The following is a 27555-nucleotide window of genomic DNA, read 5'->3' as shown; positions in this document are numbered from 1 at the left end:
GTTTCCTGAAACTCTACATGTATTTTTCATTTGGTACCTGTGTGTATAATATATAATATGTGTGCTCACAGATTCACAGATACACTTGCACACACAGTAATACCAACGCGTCTAGTACATTATAACTAGTTGTAATATTCAAAGGCTCTACATAGTTCTTATATTATGGAGTCCACAGATTTGTGTCTTAGCAGCTAACTTTTTATGAGAGTACATTAAAAATCATTTAAAATGTTACTTAGGGCAGTAACACTTTGACCTATGTGCTCATAAGAATTCATAAACCGAACAAGGTCAGATAGGTTCACTAGCTTGATGGCACTTCCCAAGTATATCTTAAAGCCTTTTTAAATACATGGGCAAACCATCTGAGGCAAAAGGAGAATTGACGTTCCCCAGGGGAAAAGCACAGAAGGGTTTTTAATCTATGAATGGGTGCCATCATTCCTGCTTTCAGGGAATTCTCCATTCCTGCACTCATAATCCAGACCATCCAAATGACAGACATGGGGGGTCACGTATGGGAGTATTCAGTAGAGGAGAGGTATCCTGAGTTACCCTTCGCCAGGAAGTGTGCTCAGCAATTCTGCACACACAGAGGCACAGAGAGGGGCTTGCTTTGTGCACCTCGTTCCCAGGCTCTTAACGAGGCGTTTCCAAATCAGGTTTGTCCTCGAAATACCACGAACACCAGGACTAACATAAACACACTACTATATATAAAATAGATAATCAACAAAGATCTATTTTATAGCACAGGGAGCTATGCTCAATATTTTGTAATAACCTGTAAAGGAAAAGAATCTGAAAAAGAATATGCGTACACACACACACTTATATATGTATAGCTATAACCGAATCACTTCATTGTACACCTGAAACCAACCAAACACTGAAAATCAACTGTACGCCAATAAAGAAAAAGATATCAGTTCAAAAAAGAAATATCCCAGTCTGTCCTCCAAAATGTGGCTCTAAATTTCAGTCCCTACTAAGAGCACACAGAGATGAGTTCTTCACTGAGTATAAAGTAACCTGAATTCAAATCCATTTGTACAACTTCTGCTTTCACCAAAGGACTGGTCAGTTAAGTGTCACTCAGTTATGTCCGACTCTTTGCTCATGAACCCCATGAATCGCAGCACGCCAGGCCTCCCTGTCCATCACCAACTCCCAGAGTTCACCCAAACTCACGTCTATCAAGTCCGTGATGCCATCCAGCCATCTCATCTTCTGTTGTCCCCTTTTCCTCCTGCCCCCAATCCCTCCCAGCATCAGGGTCTTTTCCAATGAGTCAACTCTTCTCACGAGGTGGCCAAAATATTGGAGTTTCAGCTTCAGCATCATTCCTTCCAATGAACACTCAGGACTGATCTCCTTCAGAATGGACTGGTTGGATCTCCTTGCAGTCCAAGGGACTTGCAAGAGTCTTCTCCAACACCACAGTTCAAAAGCATCAATTCTTCGGCACTCAGCTTTCTTCATAGTCCAACTCACATCCATACATGACCACTGGAAAAACCATAGCCTTGACTAGATGGACCTTTGTTGGCAAAGTAATGTCTCTATTTTCAATATGCTATCTAGGTTGGTCATAACTTTCCTTCCCAGGAGTAAGCGTCTTTTAATTTCATGGTTGCAATCACCATCTGCAGTGATTTTGGAGCCCCCAAAAATAAAGTCTGTTACTGTTTCCACTGTTTCCCCATCTATATCCCATGAAGTGATGGGACCAGATGCCATGATCTTCATTTTCTGAATGTTGAGCTTTAAGCCAACTTTCTCACTCTCCTCTTTCACTTTCATCAAGAGGCTTTTGAGTTCCTCTTCACTTTCTGCCATAAGGGTGGTGTCATCTGCATATCTGAGGTTACTGATATTTCTCCCGGCAATTTTGATTCCAGCTTGTGCTTCTTCCAGTCCAGCGTTTCTCATGATGTACTCTGCATATAAGTGAAATAAGCAGGGTGACAATATACAGCCCTGACGTACTCCTTTTCCTATTTGGAACCAGTCTATTGTTCCATGCATAGTTCTAACTGGTCAGAAGGTGACAATTCAATACGGTTAAGGTTGAAAAGTCATGCCTTTAATTTCTCTGGGCATCAGGCTGATATAAAACAGTAATGAGAATACATATATGGCTGTAATTAAAGAATGTGAATATCTTCTATTAAATAACTTGCTTTGATAAGTGTACTTGTTAAGAACCTTTGGTGAGCATGTGTTAAGTACCAGCTACGGCCTGACCACCCAGACCTGAGCACTGCAGAGAGAGCAGAGCACCTGTGGGAAGCATCCCTCTCCCCAGGGAGCTGGGTCCCATGGAGGAGTCAGCATACTCCAAGTTTCTTTGTTTATTCAGAATATTTTTGTTGGGTTCTGAAATGCAAAGATCTGTTAGCGGTTGGAGGGAAGAAATAGTTTTGAGGGAAATCAAAATACGTACTTATGTTAAATTGGAAATGACCCTTAGAAGAAGCAAAATGTGAAGTCTCGGTTACTTACTAATATCATCTTTCTCCTGGTGATTCGCCGTGGAGGATTTGCCCAAAAGGAAAGCCCTGCTTATAGCTGTTGGTTGAACTGTTTTGAGGAGGCAGCTCTATTCATGAAAGGGATGAAAAATAATTCAAAACTGGAGTTATTTTAGGAAGGGGAAGTCATGATTTGGCCTTGATGACTCCTGGCTGTTTGTATCCTTTGTCTGAATTACGGATAATTTGTGACTCAGTGTTGAAATGGGGCAAGAAGGGTGCTCCCCTCAGGCACACAGTCTAAGGGGGCACCGGAAAACTCAGCAACCAAACTGATACTTTTAATGCAGAATTTATCTTTAAAAAAAATCAAAATTAATGCAAAAACTCCGCAATGGAAAAAAACATACCAAAAATCGAATAGGACCAGCTCAGCATTGTCACGCATTGTTCACTTTGACCTTTCTCATGCCCACCTTGCTCTAAACCGCCACGGCACTCTGCTCATCACCAGGCAGGTTCCATCGTGCGTTCTGGTTACTTGCATCTGTGTCACATCGACCGCGTGGATCACGTCTGGGGCGTTAGGCACAAGTCTGTGTCTGCCTTGAGACCCCTTATCTTTCCCAGTATTGTACGCTGTCCATCGCAGTTACTCGCTAAGGTCTTACAATCAGAGAGCTCAGCAAATCAGAGCTCAGAACCTGCGATGTTCAGTAAGCCTTCCCAGGACTGTGTCTGTAAAGGGCTAAGAGAATGTAGAGAAGCCACACTACAGGAAAGCCTTTTGCATTGGCCGGTTTATCTTTGTATACCTTTCCCTTTGATTACATTCGTTCTAAATTACTCTGTTCTATGCTCATACTGATTTTTAAGGGGCCAGCCATGTTGGGGTGCACAATTAGAGATACCTTATTTTACTCCATTTTCTATGGCATTTGACTTGTTTAAACATCTCACGAACATCTCACCTGGTATGTGCTACTTTGGATTAACTCACCCAAAGCTGCGTCCCTCCTCCTTGAAACCTGTTGCTCCTGCTCTGTCCCCATCTTGATGAAGGGCACCATCAGCCCCTTCGTTTCTGAAACCAGAATTCTAGAGTTGACCTTGATTCTTTACTGTCTTTAATGCCCTGTGTCCAAGCCAGGTCTTATTCTATCCGTTCTGCTGCATTAATAGCCTTTGGGTTTCCCATGGCCATGGACCATGTCTCAGGGTGACCATGGCCATCGTCTCTTGTCCAGTTGTCCAGCCTTCAGTCTTTGACACCAGTGTCAAAGACTGATGTCTCTCCCCTTCTTCAAACCTACTGAAGGCTCGCTGGCCATTTGCCTTGGGAGAAGCGTCCAGTCTCCATAGCGATGTGTCCAGGGCCTCCATCGAGTTCCCTCCTTTTCAGGCCCATCTGACCGGATGACACGATGCTCTGGCTGACACGCTGCAGTCCCCTATTCTGTGCAGGGCCTGCTCCAGCTCAGCTGTAGCCCTTCCCCCGCCAGCCCTGCGGTGCTTTGGGTGCCCTCCTCCGTGTTCCCATGACGTGAGGCACATGCCTCTGTTGGAGGACGACACAGACTCCAGTGGGCTGTGATAGTCCCCTCTAGGCTGTGATCCGCTTTGGGAATATGTGTGGCCTGAGTGTGCCTTTTCATATCCTAGCACCCCAGCGTAAAACCCATCACACAGCAATCATTCACGTGCGTGCATGCGTGCTGTCTCTCTAGTCGTGTCCACCTCTTGGCAATCCTGTGCCGTGTAACCTCCAGGCTTCTCTGTCCATGGGCTTCTCCAGGCAAGGATACTGGAGTGGGTTGCCTTGCCGTCTTCCAGGGGATCTTCCTGACCCAGGGATCAAACACGCATCTCTTAGGTCTTCTGCATTGGCAGGTGGGTTCTTACCACTAGCACCACCTAGGAAGCCCAGTCATTCATGAAATTGCCCAAGTCTTCCAGTCACTTGTTAAATTATATCGTTCTTGCATTCACTACCCTTCTACCCATTCTAACTGCCATCTTCTAGTTTAGATTTTTATCACTGGATTCTTTCTACAAAATACATTTTATATCCTATCTATACTATCTCTACTCTCCGCATCTCTATCTGCTGAATTCCTTCTTGTGTCTTTCAGTGTTCACCTTCCACAGTCTCCACTCCATCGAATCTTCTCGGCTTTCCTACACGTGGGGCAGCCCCTCCCTCCTTTGACGGGCTTCTTCCCTTCCACTCCCACCGCCCCCACGCATGCACTTGATTTGCATCATATTGATATAATTCACTTAGCAGTCACCATTCCCTTGTCAGGTTGTGGGCAGGGATGGTCCCTCCCTCCCTCTGTTCCCCAACAGGCCCAGCTCAGTGCTTTGGTCATAGAAGGGGCTCAGAATTGAATTGGAACTGAACACAATTGAATAAACTCTCCATTTATGGAATAATTTGCTTTAGAGTTGCCAGAATTAAATGGCCGCTCCAGTGGCAATATTACTCTAACTCACTAACATCATTTGACCCGCCAAGGAGCTAGTTAATTAAGTAGGTGGATTAAAAATATAATCTGCTAGAGGAAGACTGTTTTGGCAAGAACCCATACACTTTTTTTTTCTTGGAAAACATAAGCATATTTCGGCTATAATTTTCTCTCGCTTTCCACCCCAAATAACAGGAGGGCTCTCCGCACAGGACCGTTGATGTCTGGCTGAAGGATCCCAGGCCATACACCTGTGTGCCAGATGTGCTCTGCAGGCTGTGTGCTAGCCCAGTCCATCTGCAAGGAATGCCCCATGCTGGCTCCTTTCTATAGGAAAGAGGGCCTGGGTCCCCAGCCTTTTTACATGCCGGTTCCCTGGTGCTTGCCTGTTTTCCTTAACTTAAAACCCCCTTCATTGAATTTCAATGTCTTGGGTGACCTTTGCCAACCCAGGAGGCCTTAGTGAATTTGCTTATCCATGAATCGGCTTTTTCTCTGCGTGTTTGATTTTCGCCTGGTGCTTCTTTTTTTTCTGACTCATATCACCACTTGTGAGACTGCTGTTTGGTCTTCTGTAGCCAAACCCGCCACATCAGCATCAGTAGTGGTTAATAGCTGATCAGATCCTCGGGATTTCCATGCAGCGCCCAAAGAAGAGTGTCATATGATATTGAATGTAGCCTGAGCTTGAATGAATGGGATTCTGTAACAAATGGATCTGTATTGATGGGCGCTGGAGACAGGATAGCTTTGTGATGTTCTTTGTTCCTGTAAGAATGCCTCTGCAACTGAATCTGGCCCATTTCTATGCCAATGTGCTAATAGTCGTGGAATCTCATTCATCTCAACGGAGGCCAGTTAGCCCTGGAATCCCGTCTGTTTGAGTGGATGCAGTAAAATGTCATGGAGATGCAGCCGTTCACTCACATCACCAGTGAGAGCTTTCTCACTGTTCATTTTCCTTCGTTTTAAGTGACTCCCTCCAATTACACAGATTCTTGCACCAACTGGGAAAAAAAAGGCATTTGGAGTTTTCATTAATTTTTCATTTTGATTTTTAAGTGCTTGTCCACAAAGAGAGAATTAAACAGTTACAAAAACGCACACAATCTAAATGGAGATGCTCTCATCCCTCCAACAGATTCAAAAACTGCCTCGGCCAGATTTTGCCAGTCCTTTTTAGCATAAGATGCCCAAGGCTGTGTTTTGGCCCAGAGGAATTTTTAAGCTGACTTTTTTTTTTTTTGCTCCTGAAAATAGAGTTTAAGCGATAGAAAAACAGGATGAGTCTTAACGAGAACAGGGGTAAAGGAGGTGCTGTCTCTCACAGATTGCTGGACTGACACAATAGTTAAGAATGTGGCAGGCCTTCCAGCTTAAGCCCTGGCTGGCTGGGCCACAGAAAAGCTGGAGCCAGCCTGTCTATAGACTGCGGCAGGAGCTTGTAAAATCAGTGAGTAGGAAATAAGGACCGTTTTCATACATCTGTCATTTCCCTAAGAAATTTCCTAAATTGACTTTTAAGAAATTTAACTTTTAAAAAAGAATGTATATTTATGTATTTAAACATACATCTGATACGCTTAGATAGATGGATAAACAGCATAGAAGAAAAGATGATTTGCTAAAAATAAGTACGAGGAAACAGTAGGTGGTGTTCTGTTCTGGCTTAATCAATTGATCGAATATGCTCAAAGCTATCAGGCACTTTCATGGTCTCAACAGTATTAAGAATAATTAATGCTTCCTAGGTGACACAGTTTTAAGAACTTTACATACATCGACTCATTTATTCCTTGTCACAGATTTGTGAATTAAGTCTGGTTATTGTCCCCATGCTGTAAATCAGGAAACTGAGAGTCTGTGACATTCAGACTTCACTCTTTGCTTTTTAATGGATTGGCCAAAGAGCTCCTTCAGTTTATTCAGTAAAAATAAAAAGACACATTTTTCGCTTTCACCAAGAACTTTATTGAACGATGCATCACCATTTTGTCCCACTACCTTCTGCCATTTTTTCAAAAGCTTCATACTTCCATCTTCCCAAAACTTTTTATCTTTTTGAGCAAATAGCTGTTCCAGGTGCCTTTTACTGTCTTCCAGGAAATTGAAATTTTTTCCATTGAGATAAATTTATAAAGGCCAAAATAAATGGACATCCGAAGGTGCAATATCTGGGGATATAGTGGGTGAATCAGAACTTCCCAACCGAACACTAACAGTTTTTGCCTGGTCGTTAAAAAATATGCAATCTTGTATTATCCTCATGAAGCGTGTGTGCTTTTTGCTGACTAATTCTGGATGCTTTACAGTGAATACTGCTTTCACCTTTATCCCTCTCCTCTCTAACCTTCATCAAGAGGCTCTTTAGATCCTCTTCACTTTCTGCCATAAGGGTGGTATCATCAGCATATCTGAGGTTATTGCTACTTCTCCCAGCAATCTTGATCCCAGCTTGTGCTCCATCCAGCCCAGTGTTTCTGATGATGTACTCTGCATATAAGTTAAACAAAGTGACAACATATAGCCTGGATGTAATCCTTTCCCAATTTCAAACCGTCCAGTTCTAACTATTGCTTCTTGACCTACATTCAGATTTCTCAGGAGGCAGGTAAAGTAGTCTGGTATTCCCATCTCTTTAAGAATTTCCCACAGTTTGTTGTGATCCACACAGTCAAAGGCTTTGGCATAGTCAATAAAGCAGAAGTAGATGGTTTTCTAGAATTCTCTTGCTTTTTCTATGATCCGACAGGTGTTGGCAATTTGATCTCTGGTTCCTCTGCCTTTTCTAAATGGAGCTTGAAGATCTGGAAGTTCTCAATTCACATACTGTTGGAGCCTGGCTTGGAGAATTTTGAGCATTACATTGCTAGCGTGAGAGATGAGTACAATTGCACAGTAGTTTGAGCATTCTTTGGCATTGCCTTTCTTTGGGATTGGAATGAAAATGGACCTTTTCCAGTCCTGTGGCCGCTGCTGAGTTTTCCAAATTTACTGGCATATTGAGTGCACCACTTCCACAGCATCATCTTTTAGCATTTGAAATAACTCAGCTGGAATTCCATCACCTCCACTAAATTTGTTTGTAGTGATGCTTCCTAAGGCCCATTTGGCTTCTCATTCCAGGATGTATGGCTCTAGGTAAATGATCACAGCATCGTGGTTATCTGGGTCATGAAGATCTTTTTTGTACAGTTCTTCTGTGTATTCCTGCCACCTCTTCTTAATAGCTTCTGCTTCTGTTAGGTCCACACCGTTTCTGACCTTTATTGTGCCCATCTTTGCATGGATTGCTCCCTTGGTATCTCTAATTTTCTTGAAGAGATCTCCAGTCTTGCCCATTCAGTTGTTTTCCTCTATTTCTTTGCCTGATCACTGAGGAAGTCTTTCATATCTCTCCTTGCTATTCTTTGGAATTCTGCATTCAGATGGGTGTATCTTTCCTTTTTCCCTTTGCCTTTTGTTTCTCTTCTTTTCTGAGCTGTTTGTCAGACCTGAGACAACCACTTTGCCTTTTTGCATTTCTTTTTCTTGGGGATGGTTTTGATCACAACCTCCTGCACCAGTGTTATAAAACTCTGTGCATAGTTCCTCAGGCACTCTGTCCGTCAGATCTAATCCCTTGGGTCTATTTGTCACTTCTACTGTCTAATCCTAATGGATTTATGATTTAACACCCTTACGGCAGAAAGCAAAGAGGAACTAAAGAGCCTTTTTTTTTTATTTTATTTTTAAACTTTACATAATTGTATTAGTTTTGCCAAATATCAAAATGAATCCGCCACAGGTATACATGTGTTTTGATCAAAGTGAAAGAGGAGAGTGAAAAAGCTGGCTTAAAACCCAACATTCAAAAAAGGAAGATCATGGCATCCAGTCCCATCACGTCATGGCGAATATTTTCATGGGAAACAATGTAAACAGTGACAGATTTTATTTCCTTGGACTCCAAAATCACTGCAGATGGTGACTGCAGCCATGAATTAAAAGACGCTCCTTGGAAGAAAAGCTATGACAAACCTAGACAGCATATTAAAAAGCAGAGACATTACTTTACCGACAAAGGTCCTTCTAGTCAAAGCTATGGTTTTTCCAGTGGTCATGTATGGATGTGAGAGCTGGACCATAAAGAAAGCTGAATGCTGAAGAATTGATGCTTTTGAACTGTGGTATTGGAAAAAACTCTTGAGAATGCCTTGGACTGCAAGGAGATCAAACCAGTCCATCCTAAAGATCAGTCCTGAATATTCATTGGAAGGACTGATGCTGAAGCTGAAGCTTCAACCCCTTGGCCACCTGATGTGAAGCACTGACTCATTTGAAAAGACCCTGATGCTGGGAAGATTGAAGGTGGGAGGAGAAGGGAACAACAGAGGATGAGATGACCGGATGGCATCACCAACTTGATGAACATGAGTCTGAGCAAGCTCAGGCATTGGTGATGGACAGGGAAGCCTGGTGTGCTGCAGTCCGTGGGGTCACAAACTTTGGACATGACTGAGAGGCTGAACGGACTGCCTGACTGCTTTGGGTTAGCCTAACTGGGAGTTGTACTTGTTGGAATTCATCATTTGGCTTTCTGGAAGGAGCTCATAACAGAGGACTCCCTTCCAATCTCACCACATATACAATGTCCCCTTCTTTGGATGAAGACCAGCCCATGGTGTGGCTGTTGGAGGTTCATTCCACTTGCCCCATGACCTCTTCCATCCCATATTATTGCACAGTCTCCATTCTTCATCTCCCATCACAATTTGTTTTTAAAATGGAACATTTTCATTGTGTTTAAGTAAAGAATCACATGCAGAAATAGGTCAAGAAGGTTTCTTTTGCTTAACTTATGAGACATCCAAACAACAAAACAATGAACATAACCAAGGTGGTGCAAATGACTTTCAAAGCTTAATTTGGATATTTTGAATATGTCAGCTATCTCCCACATGGTATAATACTGATTGGTCTCAATACCTTGATTTGATCACTGTCAACCTTAGCTGGTCTACCTGACCATGGAGCATCATCCAGCAAGATACCTCCAGCACGAAACGTCGCAAACCAGTTTTGACATGTTCGATCAGCCTCAGCACCTTCTCCATACACTGCACTAATCTCTTTTGGCATTTCAGTTGCATTTTTACCTTTCTTAAAATAACAAAGCATAATATGCCAGAAAGGTTGCTTTTTTCTTTTGTCTTCAATATCAAAATGGCTACCCAAAACTTCACCAAATTTGATGTTATTTTTTTTTTAATGCACGCTGATATGACAGCTGTCACAGTATAATCTAACAAAGCCATTTCAAATGAAGCTAATAGATGACTAAGCGCTACTAGGGCCATTCTACAGAAGAAGCCACATGAACACTTAGGCCAACCCAATACATTAGCTTTATCATCATTTGTTTCCTGGATTAAGACTCACCTGTTTGTTTTCAAGGTGTGAATTCATAAAGCAGTGAACCTTCCGGTTTTAATTACACATGCTGGAGCTGAGGCCGCAGATTCTCATTGATTTACAATATCTATAATTAGACACATTCTGAATTAAAAACTTTTCCAAAATGTGGATTTTTTTATTTCAAAAGAATTTAACAATTTTAACAATTTTTTTAGCAGGATTTAGTATCACATGATGGCATTTTCCCCCATCATGTGATATTTAAATACACAGTTTCCTCCCCAAACAGATAAACAGCTAAGAAACGTTACAGTTCATGCATTACCAGCCAAACTAGCAAGATAATACTGCTATATTTTCGTACAAACTTCCCTTCTCCTAACTCTGTCCTGAGGAGTGGGCTACCATAACTTCACCTGGGAGATCACACCACCACTTTGTATTATATGTAAAACCAAATCATGCTTCATAATTAGAATGATGTGATTATTAAAATGGCAATTGTTTAAAAATATCCTTTTATAACAATGCCATGGCTCAATTCTTACTATATCAGAATCCCTTATAAACTCTGTTATATATTAAAATGTGTTACTGGTTTCAAAGATGCTTCTTTGAGAAGATGTAGACCTTACTCTAACAGTGCTACTCATGATCAAAGTGTCTTTGGATTCTTGTTGTAACTGCCTAGTTTATTTATTGAAGTATAGTTAATTTAGTGTTGTGTTAATTTCTGCTGCACACCAAAGTGATTCAGTTATGCATATATATATATGTATATATATTGATTTTTTGGTAATCCTTCCATTATGCTTTTTTGTGGGATACTGAATACAGATCTCTGTGCTCTATGCTAGGACCTTGCTGTGTATCCGCTCTGCATCCAGTAGCTGACACCTGCTGACCCCAGCGCCCAGTCCCTGACCCCTCCAGCTCTGCCCCCCTTGGTGACCCCCAGTCTGTTCTCTGTGACCACAACTCTGTTTCTGTTTGATAGACAGGTTCATTTGTGTCCTATTTTAGATTCTACACAGAAGTGATATCATGTGGTGCTTGTCTTCTCTGTCTGACTTACTTCACTCAGTATGATCATCTCCAAGTCTGTGCATTTGCTGCAGATGGCATTCTTTCACTCTATATATGGCTAAGTACCCATCAGATCAGAGATCAGATCAGATCAGTTCAGTCGCTCAGTCTTGTCTGACTCTTTGTGACCCCATGAATCGCAGCACGCCAGGCCTCCCTGTCCATCACCAACTCCCGGAGTTCACTCAGACTCAAGTCCATCGAGTCAGTGATGCCATCCAGCCATCTCATCCTCTGTCGTCCCCTTCTCCTCCTGCCCCCAATCCCTCCCAGCATCAGTCTTTTCCAATGAGTCAACTCTTCGCATGAGGTGGCTAAAGTACTGGAGTTTCAGCTTTAGCATCATTCCTTCCAAAGAAATCCCAGGGCTGATCTCCTTCAGAATGGACTGGTAGGATCTCCTTGCAGTCCAAGGGACTCTCAAGAGTCTTCTCCAACACCACAGTTCAAAACCAGCAATTCTTCAGCACTCAGCCTTCTTCACAGTCCAACTCTCACATCCATACATGACCACAGGAAAAACCATAGCCTTGACTAGCCGGACCTTTGTTGGCAAAGTAATGTTTCTGCTTTTCAATATGCTATCTAGGTTGGTCATAACTTTCCTTCCAAGGAGTAAGCGTCTTTTAATTTCCTGGCTGCAGTCACCATCTGTAGTGATTTTGGAGCCCAGAAAAATAAAGTCTGACACTGTTTCCACTGTTTCCCCATCTGTTTCACATGAAGTGGTGGGACCAGATGCCATGATCTTCGTTTTCTGAATGTTAAGCTTTAAGCCAACTTTCTCACTCTCCACTTTCACTTTCATCAAGAGGCTTTTGAGTTCCTCTTCACTTTCTGCCATAAGGGTGGTGTCAGCTGCATATCTGAGGTTATTGATATTTCTCCCAGCAGTCTTGATTCCAGCTTGTGTTTCTTCCAATCCAGCGTTTCTCATGATGTACTCTGCATAGAAGTTAAATAAGCAGGGTGACAATATACAGCCTTGATGAACTCCTTTTCCTATTTGGAACCAGTCTGTTGTTCCATGTCCAGTTCTAACTGTTGCTTCCTGACCTGCATACACATTTCTCAAGAGGCAGATCAGGTGGTCTGGTATTCCCATCTCTTTCAGAATTTTCCACAGTTTATTGTGATCCACACAGTCAAAGGCTTTGGCATAGTCAATAAAGCAGAAATAGATGTTTTTCTGGAACTCTCTTGCTTTTTCCATGATCCAGCAGATGTTGGCAATTTGATCTCTGGTTCCTCTGCCGCTTCTAAAACCAGCTTGAACATCAGGAAGTTCATGGTTCACATACTGCTGAAGCCTGGCTTGGAGAATTTTGAGCATTACTTTACTAGCGTGTGAGATGAGTGCAATTGTGCAGTAGTTTGAACATTCTTTGGCATTGCCTTTCTTTGGGATTGGAATGAAAACTGACCTTTTCCAGTCCTGTGGCCACTGCTGAGTTTTCCAAATTTGCTGGCATATTGAGTGCAGCACTTTCACAGCATCATCTTTCAGGATTTGGAATAGCTCCACTGGAATTCCATCACCTCCACTAGCTTTATTCGTAGTGATGCTTTCTAAGGCCCATTTGACTTCACATTCCAGGATGTTGGCTCTAGGTCAGTGATCACACCATTGTGATTATCTGGGTCGTGAAGATCTTTTTTGTACAGTTCTTCTGTGTATTCTTGCCACCTCTTCTTAATATCTTCTGCTTCTGATATGTCCATACCGTTTCTGTCCTTTATCGAGCTCATCTTTGCATGAAATGTTCTTTTGGTATCTCTGATTTTCTTGAAGAGATCCCTAGTCTTTCCCATTCTGTTGTTTTCTTCTATTTCTTTGCATTGATCGCTGAAGAAGGCTTTATCTCTTCTTGCTATTCTTTGGAACGCTGCATTCAGATGTTTATATCTTTCCTTTTCTCCTTTGCTTTTCGCTTCTCTTCTTTTCACAGCTATTTGTAAGGCCTCTCCAGACAGCCGTTTTGCTTTTTTGCATTTCTTTTCCATGGGGATGGTCTTGATCCCTGTCTCCTGTACAATGTCACGAACCTCATTCCATAGTTCATCAGGCACTTTATCTATCAGATCTAGGCCCTTAAATCTATTTCTCACTTCCACTGTATAATCATAACGGATTTGATTTAGGTCATACCTGAATGGACTAGTGGTTTTCCCTACTTTCTTCAATTTAAGTCTGAATTTGGCAATAAGGAGTTCATGATCTGAGCCACAGTCAGCTCCTGGTCTTGTTTTTGCTGACTGTATAGAGCTTCTCCATCTTTGGCTGCAAAAAATATAATCAATCTGATTTCAGTGTTGACCATCTGGTGATGTCCATGTATAGAATCTTCTCTTGTGTTGTTGGAAGAGGGTGTTTGTTATGACCAGTGCATTTTCTTGGCAAAACTCTATTAGTCTTTGCCCTGCTTCATTCTATATTCCAAGGCCAAATTTGCCTGTTACTCCAGGTGTTTCTTGACTTCCTACTTTTGCATTCCAGTCCCCTATAATGAAAAGGACATCTTTTTTGGGTGTTAGTTCTAAAAGGTTTGTAGGTCTTCATAGAACCGTTCAACTTCAGCTTCTTCAGCGTTACTGGTTGGGGCGTAGACTTGGATTACTACCATTACTTGAATGGTTTGCCTTGGAAACGAACAGAGATCATTCTGTCGTTTTTGAGATTGTATCCAAGTACTGCATTTCGGACTCTCTTGTTGACCATGATGGCTACTCCATTTCTTCTGAGGGATTCCTGCCCACAGTGGTAGATATAATGGTCATCTGAGTTAAATTCACCCATTCCAGTCCATTTCAGTTCGCTGATTCCTAGAATGTCGACATTCACTCTTGCCATCTCTTGTTTGACCACTTCCAATTTGCCTTGATTCATGGACCTGACATTCCAGGTTCCTATGCAATATTGCTGTTTACAGCATCGGACCTTGCTTCTATTACCAGTTACATCCACAGCTGGGTATTCTTTTTGCTTTGGCTCCATCTCTTCATTCTTTCTGGAGTTATTTCTCCACCGATCTCCAGTAGCATATTGGGCACCTACTGACCCGGGGAGTTTCTCTTTCAGTATCCTATCATTTTGCCTTTTCATACTGTTCATGGGGTTCTCAAGGCAAGAATACTGAAGTGGTTTGCCATTCCCTTCTCCAGTGGACCACATTCCATTGTATCTATGGGCCATATCTTCTTATCCATTCCTCTGTCGATGGACATTTAGGTTGCTTGCAGGTTCTGACTATTGTGAAAAGTGATGCTGTGAACGTAAGGGTGAATGTATCTTTCTGAATTGTGATTTTGTCTGGATATTAGTTTATTTAGGAAGGTGGCTATTCTTCATCCTTTAGGAGAGATTGCTTTAAAAATATAATTTCAGAAGAAAGTCTAGTCAACATGGGGAGGGAAAATTTGGAAATCAATAATGGAAGTGTAAATATAAAGTCATGAACTGATTATTTTCATGTAATCAATAACTGTTAGTTTAGTTATCACATACATTCCAAACGCCTGTGCCTTAATATGCTACCATTTCATTTCTTACTATTGTCACAGTCCGATGAGATCAACAGGCCAGGACCAGGCTCCTGCCATGCCGTGGCTCTGCTGTCTCCTAGGTTGTCGGAGTTTTTTCTGTGTCCAGCCAGCAGTGAGAGAAGAGAGAGCAAGGAGGAGGTTTGGGGACCAGCCCCAGAGATGGCACACGTCACGTCTGCCCACACGTCACCGGCCAGAGCTCAGTGTCGCACCCCCAGGGAACTGCAGGGGACGTTAGGAAAGACTGACTGCTTGTGGGACCAGAAGGAAAAGTAAACGGAATTTGGCAAGGGCACAGCAGCGTCTCTGCCACCCTGCTTCTAGGGGTGTTCTCTCCCAAAAGTATTCCAAACATATCTTGGAAAATAACAGAATAAATTTTTAAATTGACATATAGTTGATTTACAATATCGTGTTCAGTTCAGTTCAGTCGCTCAGTCGTGTCCGACTCTTTGCGACCCCATGAATCGCAGCACGCCAGGCCTTTCCAGGTATATAGGTGTATATATATAGATAAATATACAAATACACATGCAAGTACTTGTTTTCCTGTTCTTTGCCCTTATGGAATATTACAAAATATTGAGACAGTTCCCTCTGCTATACAGTAGGACTTTGTTGGTTATGTATTTTACATATAACAGTGTGTATTGTATGTATAGAAAAATGCAAATGGACTCACGGACATAGAACAGAAGCATGATCTGAATAAATTGCTGAATCACTTACTGGAACTACCTCAAAGGAAAAGTGCCTCTGGTACCCTCTGGTAGCTTTCTTATGCTGGCTTTATGTTTTATCCACATTGCATACATGATTCCATTCAGATGACATAAGCAAAGCTGTTTCAGGACTTGTTGTTTTTTTGTCTGCCAAGCAGCTCTTAAGGGTTTTTCTGACAAATGGGGTGGAGAGGCAGAGTCAGAGGGGCATGGAATTGGGGGCTGTGCAAGAAAACTGCCAAAGTTTGGAAGAAGAAAGCCTTGGGAAGACTTACAAAGGAAATAAGCTATTCCCTAATGGGGAAGATCAAACTTCAGTGTTCAAATGAGGTTAAGTATTTTATTTTTCTAGGTAGTATCTTTTTTTTTCTCAGAAAGAATAAAGGATATTTCACACATCTTTATTTGTAAGAAATAGGTTGCTACCTTTTCTTTCTTCTATTCCCAAGTCTCTTGAGAGCCATAGTTAGAGTAATTAAGATAATCATGGAAACTGTTGTTAAAAAAAAGTAAGCCAAAAATAATTTTTAAATAAAACACTGAAATTCTCTATTTTTGTTCCGGACACTCTCTAAAGACACGTGCACGCATAAGTTGTCTTATTCCTTCCTTCATTTGTCTCCATTCTGTCCATTTCAGGCCGGATAGCTCTATTGCATATGTGCAGATTGTGGTCACTTTCACGGGTGCTGTGAGGCTGCAGGTAAATAAGTGACCATGCGTGATTTCCGTGGCAGAAAGGCAAAATAGTCAATAAACAGGTGTTTGGGAGTGGCTGTACAGTCTTAACAAAGATACTGCACACTCTTGCATTTTCTAGGTGGTTTTTTTTTTTTTTTTTTCTTTTCCATTTTCCTTTTTGGCTGTGCTGTGCTCTGCAGCTAGCCGGATTTTGGGATCAAACCCGTACCCCCTGCAGTGAAAGTGTGGAGCCCTTACCACTGGGCCACCAGGGAAGTCCCTTTGCCTCTTCTTTTGACCTGGCTGTGACCCCTGGCCTCTTCCAAAGCTCCGTCTTCTCTAGAACTGGCATGGCTGGGCATCCTCTCTACTTCCATGTTGTAGGACATTTCAGTAGCCAGTGGTGAGCATCTTCACGTTTACTTCCCAAAGACCAGATATTGGGCTTTTCCCCCATGGGGAAATTCTGTTCTGAGACAGCTGACAGATTGGCTCTGACTCCAGGGTGGGGAGATGTTAGAGTTTACGGTTTGTGTTCCTGACCAGGTATTCTCAGGCTCAGAGCGGGCTGATGTGTTCATTTCCTATTGTCACTACAGCAAATGACCACAAACCCAGTGGTTTTGAAAGCCGCCCTCAAATATCCGCTTACACCTCGGCAGGTCACAAATGCGAAATCAGTCTCGCTGGGCTAAAATCAAGGTATGAACAGTCCCTCTGGAGGATCTGAGAAGAGAATCAGTTTTCCTGCCTTTTTCTGCTTCCAGTGGCAGCCTGTTTTCCTTGGCTTTGGGCCCCTCCTTCTGCTTTTCTAGCAAGTCACTCCAATTCTGCTTGTATCATCGTGTCATCCCTGCGCCTCTTGTGTCATTAAATCTCCCATTGCCTTCCTCCTAACCTTCTGATTACATTGGGCTACCAGAAAATCTAGAATAATCATCTCATTTCAAGATCCTTACTTTAAAAAAAATTGTTATTTGTTTAATTTTATTGAAGTATAGTTGATTTGCAATGCTGTGTTAATTTCTCCTGTACAGCAAAGTGACACAATTAACATATACATATTCTTTTGTGTGTGTGTGTGATCTTTTTCTTTTTTAGTTTACATCTGCAAAGTCCCTTTTGCCACGTAAGATAATATTCCCAAGTTCCAGGGTTAGGGCAGATACCTTTGGGGGCCATTATTCAGCCCCCCATAGCTGGCTCAAGGCAGCTGTTCTACAGAGCAGAAGTCCATGTCTTCTATGGTCTGAATGGTTGAGTACCCCTCAAATCTGCATGCTGAAATTCCTACCCCTGAGGCAATGGCATTCAGAGGTGGAGTCTTTTGGGGGTGATGCGAATGCGAGGGCAGAGCTCTCATGGTTGAGATTATAACAGAGATCCCAGAGATGCAGCTTGCCGCCCCAACCGTGTGACAACTCAGCAAGGAGGCACGGGCTACGCACCAGGGAGATGAGGGCCCTCCACACAACAGGACCATGTAGGCACCTTGACTCTCCAGCCTCCAGAATTGTGATAAGCACATTTCTGTTGTTTATTCACTACCAGACTATGGTATGTTCTTTCTGCATACCTCTGAAACCGACGGAGGCATCCTCCTCTTCACGGCAGGACTGCAAGTCAGAGACACTCCCTCTTCTCCAGACTTTCTTCACGATCCCCCAGCTCAAAAATGTCAGCCTCTTCCATCCCTCTGCCTGTCCACTTTTCCCAGTACACAGTCTTGTGCGTGCCTCTTTGCAGAGCTAACTTTGTGTGTATAAATATCTTGGTCACTTCTTTTTTTTTTTTCAAAATGTTGAATATTTTAAGTAGCAAATGTAAATTTATTAACAAAATCCCTACCAGGGAGGAATAAAAATAGATAAGAATATTTAAACTACTGAATTAAGATTTTAAGAAAATGCATAAGAATCAAAGAAGGAGAGAAAGAAGTCTCCTAAATATGAATAGAGGACAAGAATCCAAAGCCTGGGAGTGCTCAGGACCCAGACTTGATACTGACAGAGGCCCCCAGAGATGAGACCCTTCCAAGAGAAGTGACTGCAAGGTGCCCTGGGGAGGCTAGACCTGTGTCCAGGGACAGAGGCCAGGAAATCAGACATGCAGGTGGGCTCAGACCTTGGGCATCTGTCAGCAGAACCTGTGTGGACCGAGTCTGTCTGCATTGGTTGGTTGGTTGGTTGATGTACCTATTTCTCTTTTTTAACTATTAAGATATAATTCACATTGGAATGATGTTCTTAGCACTAGGGGTAACCTTATTTCTATGGAAAATGTCATGACTATTTTTGATAAGAATTTCATTAAATTTGTAGACTGCTTTGGGTAGTATGGACATTTTAACAATATCATTTCTTCCAGTGCATGAACACAGGATATCTTCCCATTTATTTGTATCATTTTTAGTTTCCTTCCTCAATGTCTTATAGATTTCAGAGATTAGGCCTTTCACATCCTTGGTTAAATTTGTCCCAAGTATCCTATTCTTCTTGATTCAATTGTCAGTGAGATTATTGTCTTGATTTCTCTTTCTGATAATTCATTGTTAGTGTATAGAAGTGCAACAGATTTCTGTACATTAATCTTGTACAATTTTACTTAATTCATTTATGAGTTCTACTAGCTTTCTGGTGCAGTGTTTAGAGTTTTCTAAGGGTGTACGTTGTGGCTCAACTGGTAAAGAATCTGCCTACAATGTGGGAGACCTGGGTTCAATCCCTGGGTTGGGAAGATCCCCTGGAGAAGGGAAAGGCTACCCACTCCAGTATTCCTGCCTGGAGAATTCCATGGACTGTAGAGTCCATGGGGTCACAGAGAGTCGGACACGACTGAGGGACCTCCAGTTTTACTTTCACTTAGAGTTTTCTATACATAGTATCATGTCATCTATAAATGATTTTACTTCTTTCTTCCAATTTGTATGCCTTTTCTTTTTCTTATCTAATTTCTGTGGCTAGGATTTTTTAATAATATATTGAATAAAAGTGTTGATGTCCTTGTCTTATTCCTGATTTTAGAAGAAAGGCTTTCAGCTTTCCACCATGGAGTAGTATATTAGCTGTGGGTTTGTAATATATGGTATATATTACATTAAAGTATATTGAACAAATAAACATAAAACTTGTATGGAACCACAAAAGACACTGAATAGCCAAAATAATCCTGAGAAGAAAAGAACATAGCTGAAGGTATCATACTCCCTAACTTCAGACTATAAAACAAAGCTACCATAATCAAAACAGCATGGTACTGGCACAAACACAGATACACAGATCAATGGGACAGAAGACAGAGCCCATGAACAAAACCCATGCATATGGTCATTTAACCTACAGCAAAGAAGGCAAGAATATGCAATAAGTAGAAGACAGTCTCTTCAGTAAGTGGTGTTGGAAAGACTGGACAGCTTATGTAAAAGAATAAAACTAGAACATTTTCTCACACAGTATATTACAGAAGTAAATTCAAAATGAAATAAAGACCTAAATGTAATACCCGAAACAATTAAACTCCTAGAAGAAAACACAGGCAGTACACTCTTTGATCCTGGTCTTCCTCAGGCAAGGGGAACAAAAGCAAACATGAGCACATGGAACCTAAGCAAGCTTCAAACAGCAAAGGAAACCATCAACGAAATGAAAAGTCAACCTAGGGAATGGGGAAAATATTTGCAAACGAGGGGTTCATATCCAAACATATAAAGAACTCAAAAAACTCAGTACCAAAAAGCCAAACAATCCAATTTTAAAATGGGCAGAATATCTGAATAGGCGTTTTCCCAAAGATGACATACAAATGGCCAACAGACACGTGAAAACATTCTCACTATCACTAATCATCCAGGAAATGCAAATCAAAACCACAGTGAGATACCACCTCACACCTACAAGAACGGCTGTTACTAAAAAGATAAGAAATAACAAGTGTTGTGAGGAGAGGGAACTTTATGCTCTGTTGGTATGAAGGTAGACTGGCATAAACACGACAGCAAACAGTGTAAGTGCCTCAAAAATTAAAACTGGAAACACCACATGATCCAGCAATGCCAGTTTATTCAAAGAAAACAAAGACTGTAATTCAGAAGGACACATGTACCCGGTGTTCACAGCAGCATTGTGTACAGTAGCCAAGATATAGGAAGCAACTAAGTATCCATCAACAGATGAATGGATAAAGAAGATGTGACGTATATACACACACACACACACACACACACATATATATACATATGCATATATATAAGGGAATATACATATATATAAATGGAATATTAATCATAAAAAGAAAGGAATTTTTCCATCTGCAACAACGTGGATATTCCTGGAGGATATCATATCTGGTGAAATAAAGTGGACAAAGGCGAACAGATGCTGTATGTTTGCACTTCTATGTGGACTCTAAAATATATAACAATGAACAAGTGTAACCAAACAGAAATAGACTGAAAGGTACAGAGAAGAGACCAGTGGTCACCGGAAGGGAGCGGGTTGCACAGAGGGGCAAAATAGAGGAAGAGGACTAATAGGCACAAACTACTAAATATAAAAATAAATAAGTTATAGGCTGTAAGGTAGAGTAGAGGGAATGTGGTCAGTATCTTACAACAACTTTGTATGGAGTATAATATATGAAAATATCAAATGACTGCACTGTGCATCTGAAAGCAATATACTGTCATCAGTTTTTAAAAAGATAACTTTAGAAGTACAATTATAGCTATTGTATTTCCTTTTATCTCTGTTGTTACCAGTATTTTCCTCCTGTGTTCCTCTCTGCCTCACATTTCTTCCTGGCTCGTGGCTTCTCTGGCCTCATGGTTTCTGCCAACATGAAATCACATTTTCTGCTTTTCTCTGTGATTTTCCTTCCCCTTTCCGTGCCAGTCATCTCTCTGCGTCGTTCTTGGTGTGCTGAGAATTGAAAACCAACCAGTGCTAGCCCTCTAACAGGACGTGTGAGTCACCCTCCCCTGTAGAGGCTCCCATTAGGCAGACCACATATATGTTACCTTCCCTTGAGAATCTGTGGTCCCATTAGGCAGACTACATATATGTTACCTTCCCTTGACAATCTGTGGTCCCATTAGGCAGACCACATATATGTTACCTTCCCTTGAGAATCTGTGGCTGAGTCTCCCTTGAGAACCAAACCCGAGTCCAGCCGTTCGGCTTGGTCTGGCAGAATTCCATGACACCAAGCACGGAAACCTTTGTGCAAGGAGTAGCTTGCTGCCACTTTTCTGAAAAACAAGCAGTCATCCCACAGACATTTGGGCCTATACATATTTTACCTTATGTTTTTGGAATCTGTGTGGAAATAATCTTTGGTGAAAGCTGTCTCTTCAGAAGTGTATGTAACAGCTTTGGGTAGAGTGTTGATGCCCCAAAACTTATATTTACATTCCTGTTCTCGTAATTTATGAGATTAAAATCTTAGAGTTTTATACATTCTAACATATTTCTGCCTATTATTTTCTGAAAGTCATATTTCCTTAGCAGATGGAATCTTATAAACGTGCCCTAAAAGGGAACACAGGGACATTTTGTATATGCTTTTAAAAACAGACTTTGAGGTGCCAAATGAGCACCTCCTGGAGCAAAGAGGGATTCAGATCTCACTCTCTGCTCACTGGGTGTTCTCAGGGCCTCCTTCAACTGCGCTGTTCCCTCTGAATGACTCTCTTCCATATTTTTCCTTCCTAGACACAATTAAAAGGATGAAAGAAATACGTTTTTTTTTTTTTTTTTTGGCCACATTCAAGTTATTCACTGTGGCTTCCCTTTGGGTTAAGCTGAACGTAATTTCATCAGTAATATTTTTGCTGAAGATGAGAGACATCAGAAGGACTGAAAAACTACCAGGCATGTAAAGCTGACTTCTTTACAGCCGTGTTTCTTTTCTATCAAGACCAGCCGCAAAGCAACTCACAGTGTTTGTGCTGAGTTTAGCATTTTTGCTGAAAACAGGTACTTGGCCAAATGTCTTTGAGAAATTTTAAGTGGCATTACCTGGAACCAATGTTTTAAATAAATAGGGAGATTTGAGCCAAAACATAGTGAGAAAAGAAGCAATATGCATGTTGTGTCTGTGAATGCAAAAATTTCCCCCACAAGAAACTCTATATCAGCTGAAGAAATACAGGAGAGTTCTGTGTTATCACAAGTAATTTAAAAATCTATCTTATGTTCACTTCTGCCTATATTTTTTATATTTTATATGTATGAACTTTATATTTTGAATTTCAGTAGGAGGAAATAGATATGTTTTCTCCAAAAATCTTGCCTGTTTTGTTGTGTAGATTACCCTTGAAAGCAGTAGTGCGTAAAATTAACACCTCTCACCACACGCTAAAGTGTTTGGCTTCTGTGGACTCTACTAAGAGTTCTGACTTCAACTTGGAGTCCTCAAAAAAGTGCATACAAAGTCATCAATGCCTTAACTAGCATTTTAAATTATTCAATATGCCTGTAGGTACTTGGCTAAGACAGGTCAAATTCCTTTATTTATTTATTTATTAGTAGAAGGCATTTGCGCTCATTGGCATTGATGGCTCAGTGATAAAGAAAATGCCTGCAATGCAGGAGACACGGGTTCGATCCCTGGGTCGGGATCGATCCCCTGGAGAAGGAAATGTCAGCCCACTCCAGTAGTCTTGCCTGGGAAATCCCATGGGGGTTGCAAGAGTCGGAAACAACTTAGTGACTGAAAGAACGGCAAAGGAAGCATCTGACCTAGTCCCACAAGGCATGTCCATTATGGCAGCTCTCACGGTTTTTGTTCATCTGAAGCAGGAGTCCGCAAGCCGTGGTCTACGGGCCAAATTCAGCAGACTGTTTTGTAAATAATAATTTATGGGAACAAAGCCACACCCATCTGTTTATGGATTGTCTGTGGCTGCTTTCGTGCAGAGTTTGTACAAAAGCAGGGTTGAGTAACTGTGGCAGAGACTATATATGGCCTGCCATCTAAATGCTTACTTTCTTTACACAAGAAATTTGCCAACCTCCTTTCTCGATCAGCGTCCTCACATTTTAGCTGCCTCGGAATCATCTGGAGGGTTTGTTAAGATACAGATTGCTTGGCCCACTCAGCCTTTCTGAGTCTGTAGATCTTGGGTGGAGCCTGGAAAAGCTACATTTTCAGTAAGTTTCCAGATACTATGTATGTGCTCCTTCAGGAACTCTGCTTTGAGAACTACACTATGCTAAAGGAACTATGTGATTTTTTTTAAAAGATCATATGTAAGTGTCATGTTTATATAGATTAATATTTAAATGTTTAGAAATACAAACCTGGAGGCTTCCATACTAATTTAGGTTTAAATGCATACAAAAGCAACCTCCAGTAAATTGTGTGACAAGACATGATTAAAATGTAATTTTTAAAAAAAACTTTTTTATTGAACAAAAACATGGGCAAGTTCAACTGAAGAAAATGCAGTGTGCTGTGTTAATAATAATCTCTCACAGATACAGACATAAATGTTAACTGTTCCCAAGACCCCTGCCACCCCCTGGCATATATCCTCCCAGTGGCTGGTGGGTGCTGCCTCCTCCCATCCCACTATGTATCAGGGGTAGATTATTGCATCCCAGCATTGACAATGCAAGCAGTTATTTTAAAGTCCTTTCTTTTTAATTTTCTCCTCTAGTATGTTATTTTCACCTTTTTTGTTTCATTTTTAAAAAATCTTTGTGTAAAACACTTGCTTTCTGGACAATACAATTTAGGAAGCTTTATTAATAGAACCTACCTCTCTTCTCTTGACCCCTTTCACGGATGATGAAACTGACAGCCGAAGATTCTCATAGGTTTTAGATCCAAGACCCCCTGACCCGGTCCCCACTTCCTTCCCCTCTGCCACCTCAGCTCCTGTTTGCTTTGCCTCAGGTGGTGAGGGGAAAAAAAAACCCAATGAGCCCAAACTTAAATCAAGCATGAAGAAAGAAAGCACTGCTAATACCAATGACCATCTTTTTTCCTAACACCCTGAAACAAAGGAAATTCTCTGCTTCCAGGAATAGCCTTAATCAGTCACATATGTGAGCACAGACCCAGTGACTGTTCAGACAATTTTCCACCAACATAACAGGATTTTCCTGGCACATTGATTTTTTTTTCTTTTTCCTAGTATCAGTATAAGTAGTTTTTTGTTTTTCATTGGTTTTTTTCTAGAAGATCTGAGGCATAATAACAGACCTTTCAACCAGAGAGACAGGGAGCTGAAAATCTGCGGTGTTTGAAAGCAAAGAGAAATGAAGGATTGTTAAAAATAGAAATAGTCCCCCGTTGGTAAAAACAAACAAATAGCTTTAAAAATCTAAGAACTGCGCCCTGCATGGGTGGGTTTGCTAACTGTCAGCTTCACCAGTTAATGATGTAGTTTGTTTAATGCAGATAGAAAAGACCATTTGTACCAATGCTGGGCTTTGTGTGTGTGATTTAAAAGTCAAATTGAGTGGAAATGCAGCAAATACTAAATGGCATTGTTTGTTTTCTAATTAATTTACTACAAACTACAAAATAAAGTCTTCAGTGTATTAGATGGTCTGTAATTTTTAGAAGAGAAAGCACTGAAAACTTTCACCTCCCATAGTCCATTAACTTTCTCTTCATCAGAGAGACAAGCTGCATTTTGTGTTTGAAGAGGATATCGATATTTGGGGGGACATCACTTTTGGAGTTTAGTGTGTGGCATAAGTCAGCCAGGGATATCATCTCCTTTGCAAGGCTCAGGGGAGCCCCGGGGCAGCCTGGGCCCCCGTGGTCTCCCTGGGGATGATGTTCTTGTTTCATGTTAACAGTCCAGGGATGAAGGCCCCAGAGAGAAGGTCATCTGAGTGAGGACAGCCGCTCCCATCGCAGCTGCACGTGGACTTTTTGTTCTGTAGGGGCAATTAGCACAGTGCAGGCACTCAGTATAAGAAAGCACAGAATGGCTGAGGAGAAACTGCAGAGAGGGTTGAACCCGCAGATCTGGGTGCAGAATCTCTATCAGCCACAGGCTGGTTCTGTGACCTTCGGGCGAAGTCATCTGAACTCGCTGAGACTTAGTTTTCTTATCTGGAAAATATGGGTCATAACAACTGCCTCCTAGGGCTGTTCTATGGGCTAGAACTTACAGCTCATAAGTGGAGCGCCTGACATGTGGTCAACAGATAAATGGAAGTTATTATAGATCAAAACATTTCAGGGTGTGCAGAAACCAACCTGGGAAGTCAGTAAGTAAGCCTTATGAGTCTTTGTTCTCAGCTTTCCTCACATTTCGCCTTTACTCCCTTACTTCCATGACTGAAATTTTAGTCCTAATGTTCTTTGCTCAGGACTTATGTTGTTACTGAACCTAAGTTCATGTGTCTGATGCATAGTGAAGCCAAGCAAACCTGAAGTTTGGAGCAGAGACAGGTTTACTGCAGGATTGAGCAAGGAAAACATATGACTCTTGCCCCAAACACCCTGAACTCCTCAGAAGATTTCAGCAAAGCATTTTTAAAGGCCAGGAGAGGAAGGGATGTCTCAGGGTATGTGATCAGCTCAACCACAATTCCCTGATTGGTTGATGATCAGTCTTTGGGAGTCAGCAGGTCTGGGGGCTACGTGCTCATGATCATCAGGTAGTTCATTTCTTCCCTTTGGTGATAGTTTTAGCATCTAGGCTTTCTTGATAGCTGATGGCTCAGCTCAGATGTCCATGCTTTCCTGATGGCTCAGTTGGTAAAGAATCCGCCTGCAGTGACCTGGGTTTGATCCCTGGGTTGGGAAGATGCCCTGGAGAAGAGAAAGGCTACCCACTCCAGTGTTCTGGCCTGGAGAATTTCATGGACTGCGTAAGTCCATGGGGTTGCAAAAAGACGGGCATGACTGAGCAACTTTCACTTCACTTTGGTATCTGAAAAACTCGGGAAATATGCATGAGATACTATTATCCAGGTACCTTAGAGAGGAGCTGTAGCAGAGGATATGGGGGAGAGGTCTGTCCTGGGAAGGCCCATAGGGTCCTGGGTAACATTGTGATATGGTCTCCTCCCTGCCCTAACCTCAAAGCCACAGTTCATTCCAGCAAGCTTGTTCTCAGAATCGTATTATTTGATGGTGACACAGACGAGAAAGGCAAACATTGCCAGAAGTTTATCATTTACCTGGTGTTCACTGCACCAGGAACTGGTTTTCTTTTGGAATTACCTCATTACTTCATTTCATCCTCACAACACTCCTCTGAAGCCAATTCTGCTATTACCCCCATTTTACAATAAAAACTGACCTATTGATGGGCAAGATAATTGTCCAAGGGGACAGAGCCATGACTGGCGCCTTGGCGGTCTTGCTCTGAAATCATGCTCTTCGCCACCACTCTGTGCTGGCCTTGAGATCCTGTTCTTATTTCATGCCAGATGGTTGACCTTCAGGGCTTGCCATTCACAGGGCACAGGAGTTTGGGAATTTTAGCGAATACTGGTCATTAGGGCCCAAGGGAGCCTATGAAGTCCACTGTCAGCCCACCCTAGAATCTATTTCTCTATCAAGGAATTCTGAGTGCTGTGTGTCCTTGGAGGGTCCTTCATGGGGAACAGGGCGATTGAATGCCCTTAGCATTACGACCTCAGTTAGGAGCTGTTAAAATTAGAAACTTCATGAGAACTAGAAGTGCAGGAGCACTTGATCATGCTGTGCACTCTAGTGCCTCCACTGGCAACTGGCACAAAATGGCAAGTGAGGACTGGATGGATGGATGGAGGAGTGAACGCGGACAAATGGATTTGATGGTTGTGCAGACCAATGGACGGATGGCGCTCTTACAGGAAAGTTTACAGTGAGGAACTGATATCAAACTATTTCACGGATCTTTAATGGTTGTGTCTCTTCCGTACTTTTGCTAGGTTATAATTTTCCCTCGCCATGATATTTATCTTGCTGAGTAGGTCATTCCAAATGGCTACGTAAAATCCAAAGTTGGAAGTCGAAGGTCTTGAAAGCACACAGATCAGAACAACATTAAACAATAAATTTATCTAAAAGAAGAAACAAAATTCATTCAGTCAGTCAGTCAACAAATACTCTTTGAGAGTCTATTGTGTGTTAGGTAACTCTTATGGCAGCTTAAAGCATAGCTTTTAACAAAACAGAGAAAAATTCTGCCCTCCTAGTGAATGCATTCTAATGGAGGTAAACAAACAC

At 41.8% G+C, this 27555-nt stretch overlaps 1 protein-coding gene across 2 annotated transcripts in view; it reads left to right on the top strand.

Moving 5' to 3' along the window:
- The window catches only part of RARB (retinoic acid receptor beta), a 593227-nt gene that overhangs the window by 116967 nt on the left and 448705 nt on the right, over positions 1–27555 (top strand). The gene's annotated exons all lie outside the window — the stretch shown is intronic.

Source organism: Bos indicus, chromosome 27, assembly GCF_029378745.1.
Source record: "Bos indicus isolate NIAB-ARS_2022 breed Sahiwal x Tharparkar chromosome 27, NIAB-ARS_B.indTharparkar_mat_pri_1.0, whole genome shotgun sequence".
Lineage (NCBI taxonomy): Eukaryota > Metazoa > Chordata > Mammalia > Artiodactyla > Bovidae > Bos > Bos indicus.
The sequence above is the reverse complement of the archived record's forward strand: the minus strand, read 5'-3'. Positions and strand labels throughout refer to the sequence as shown.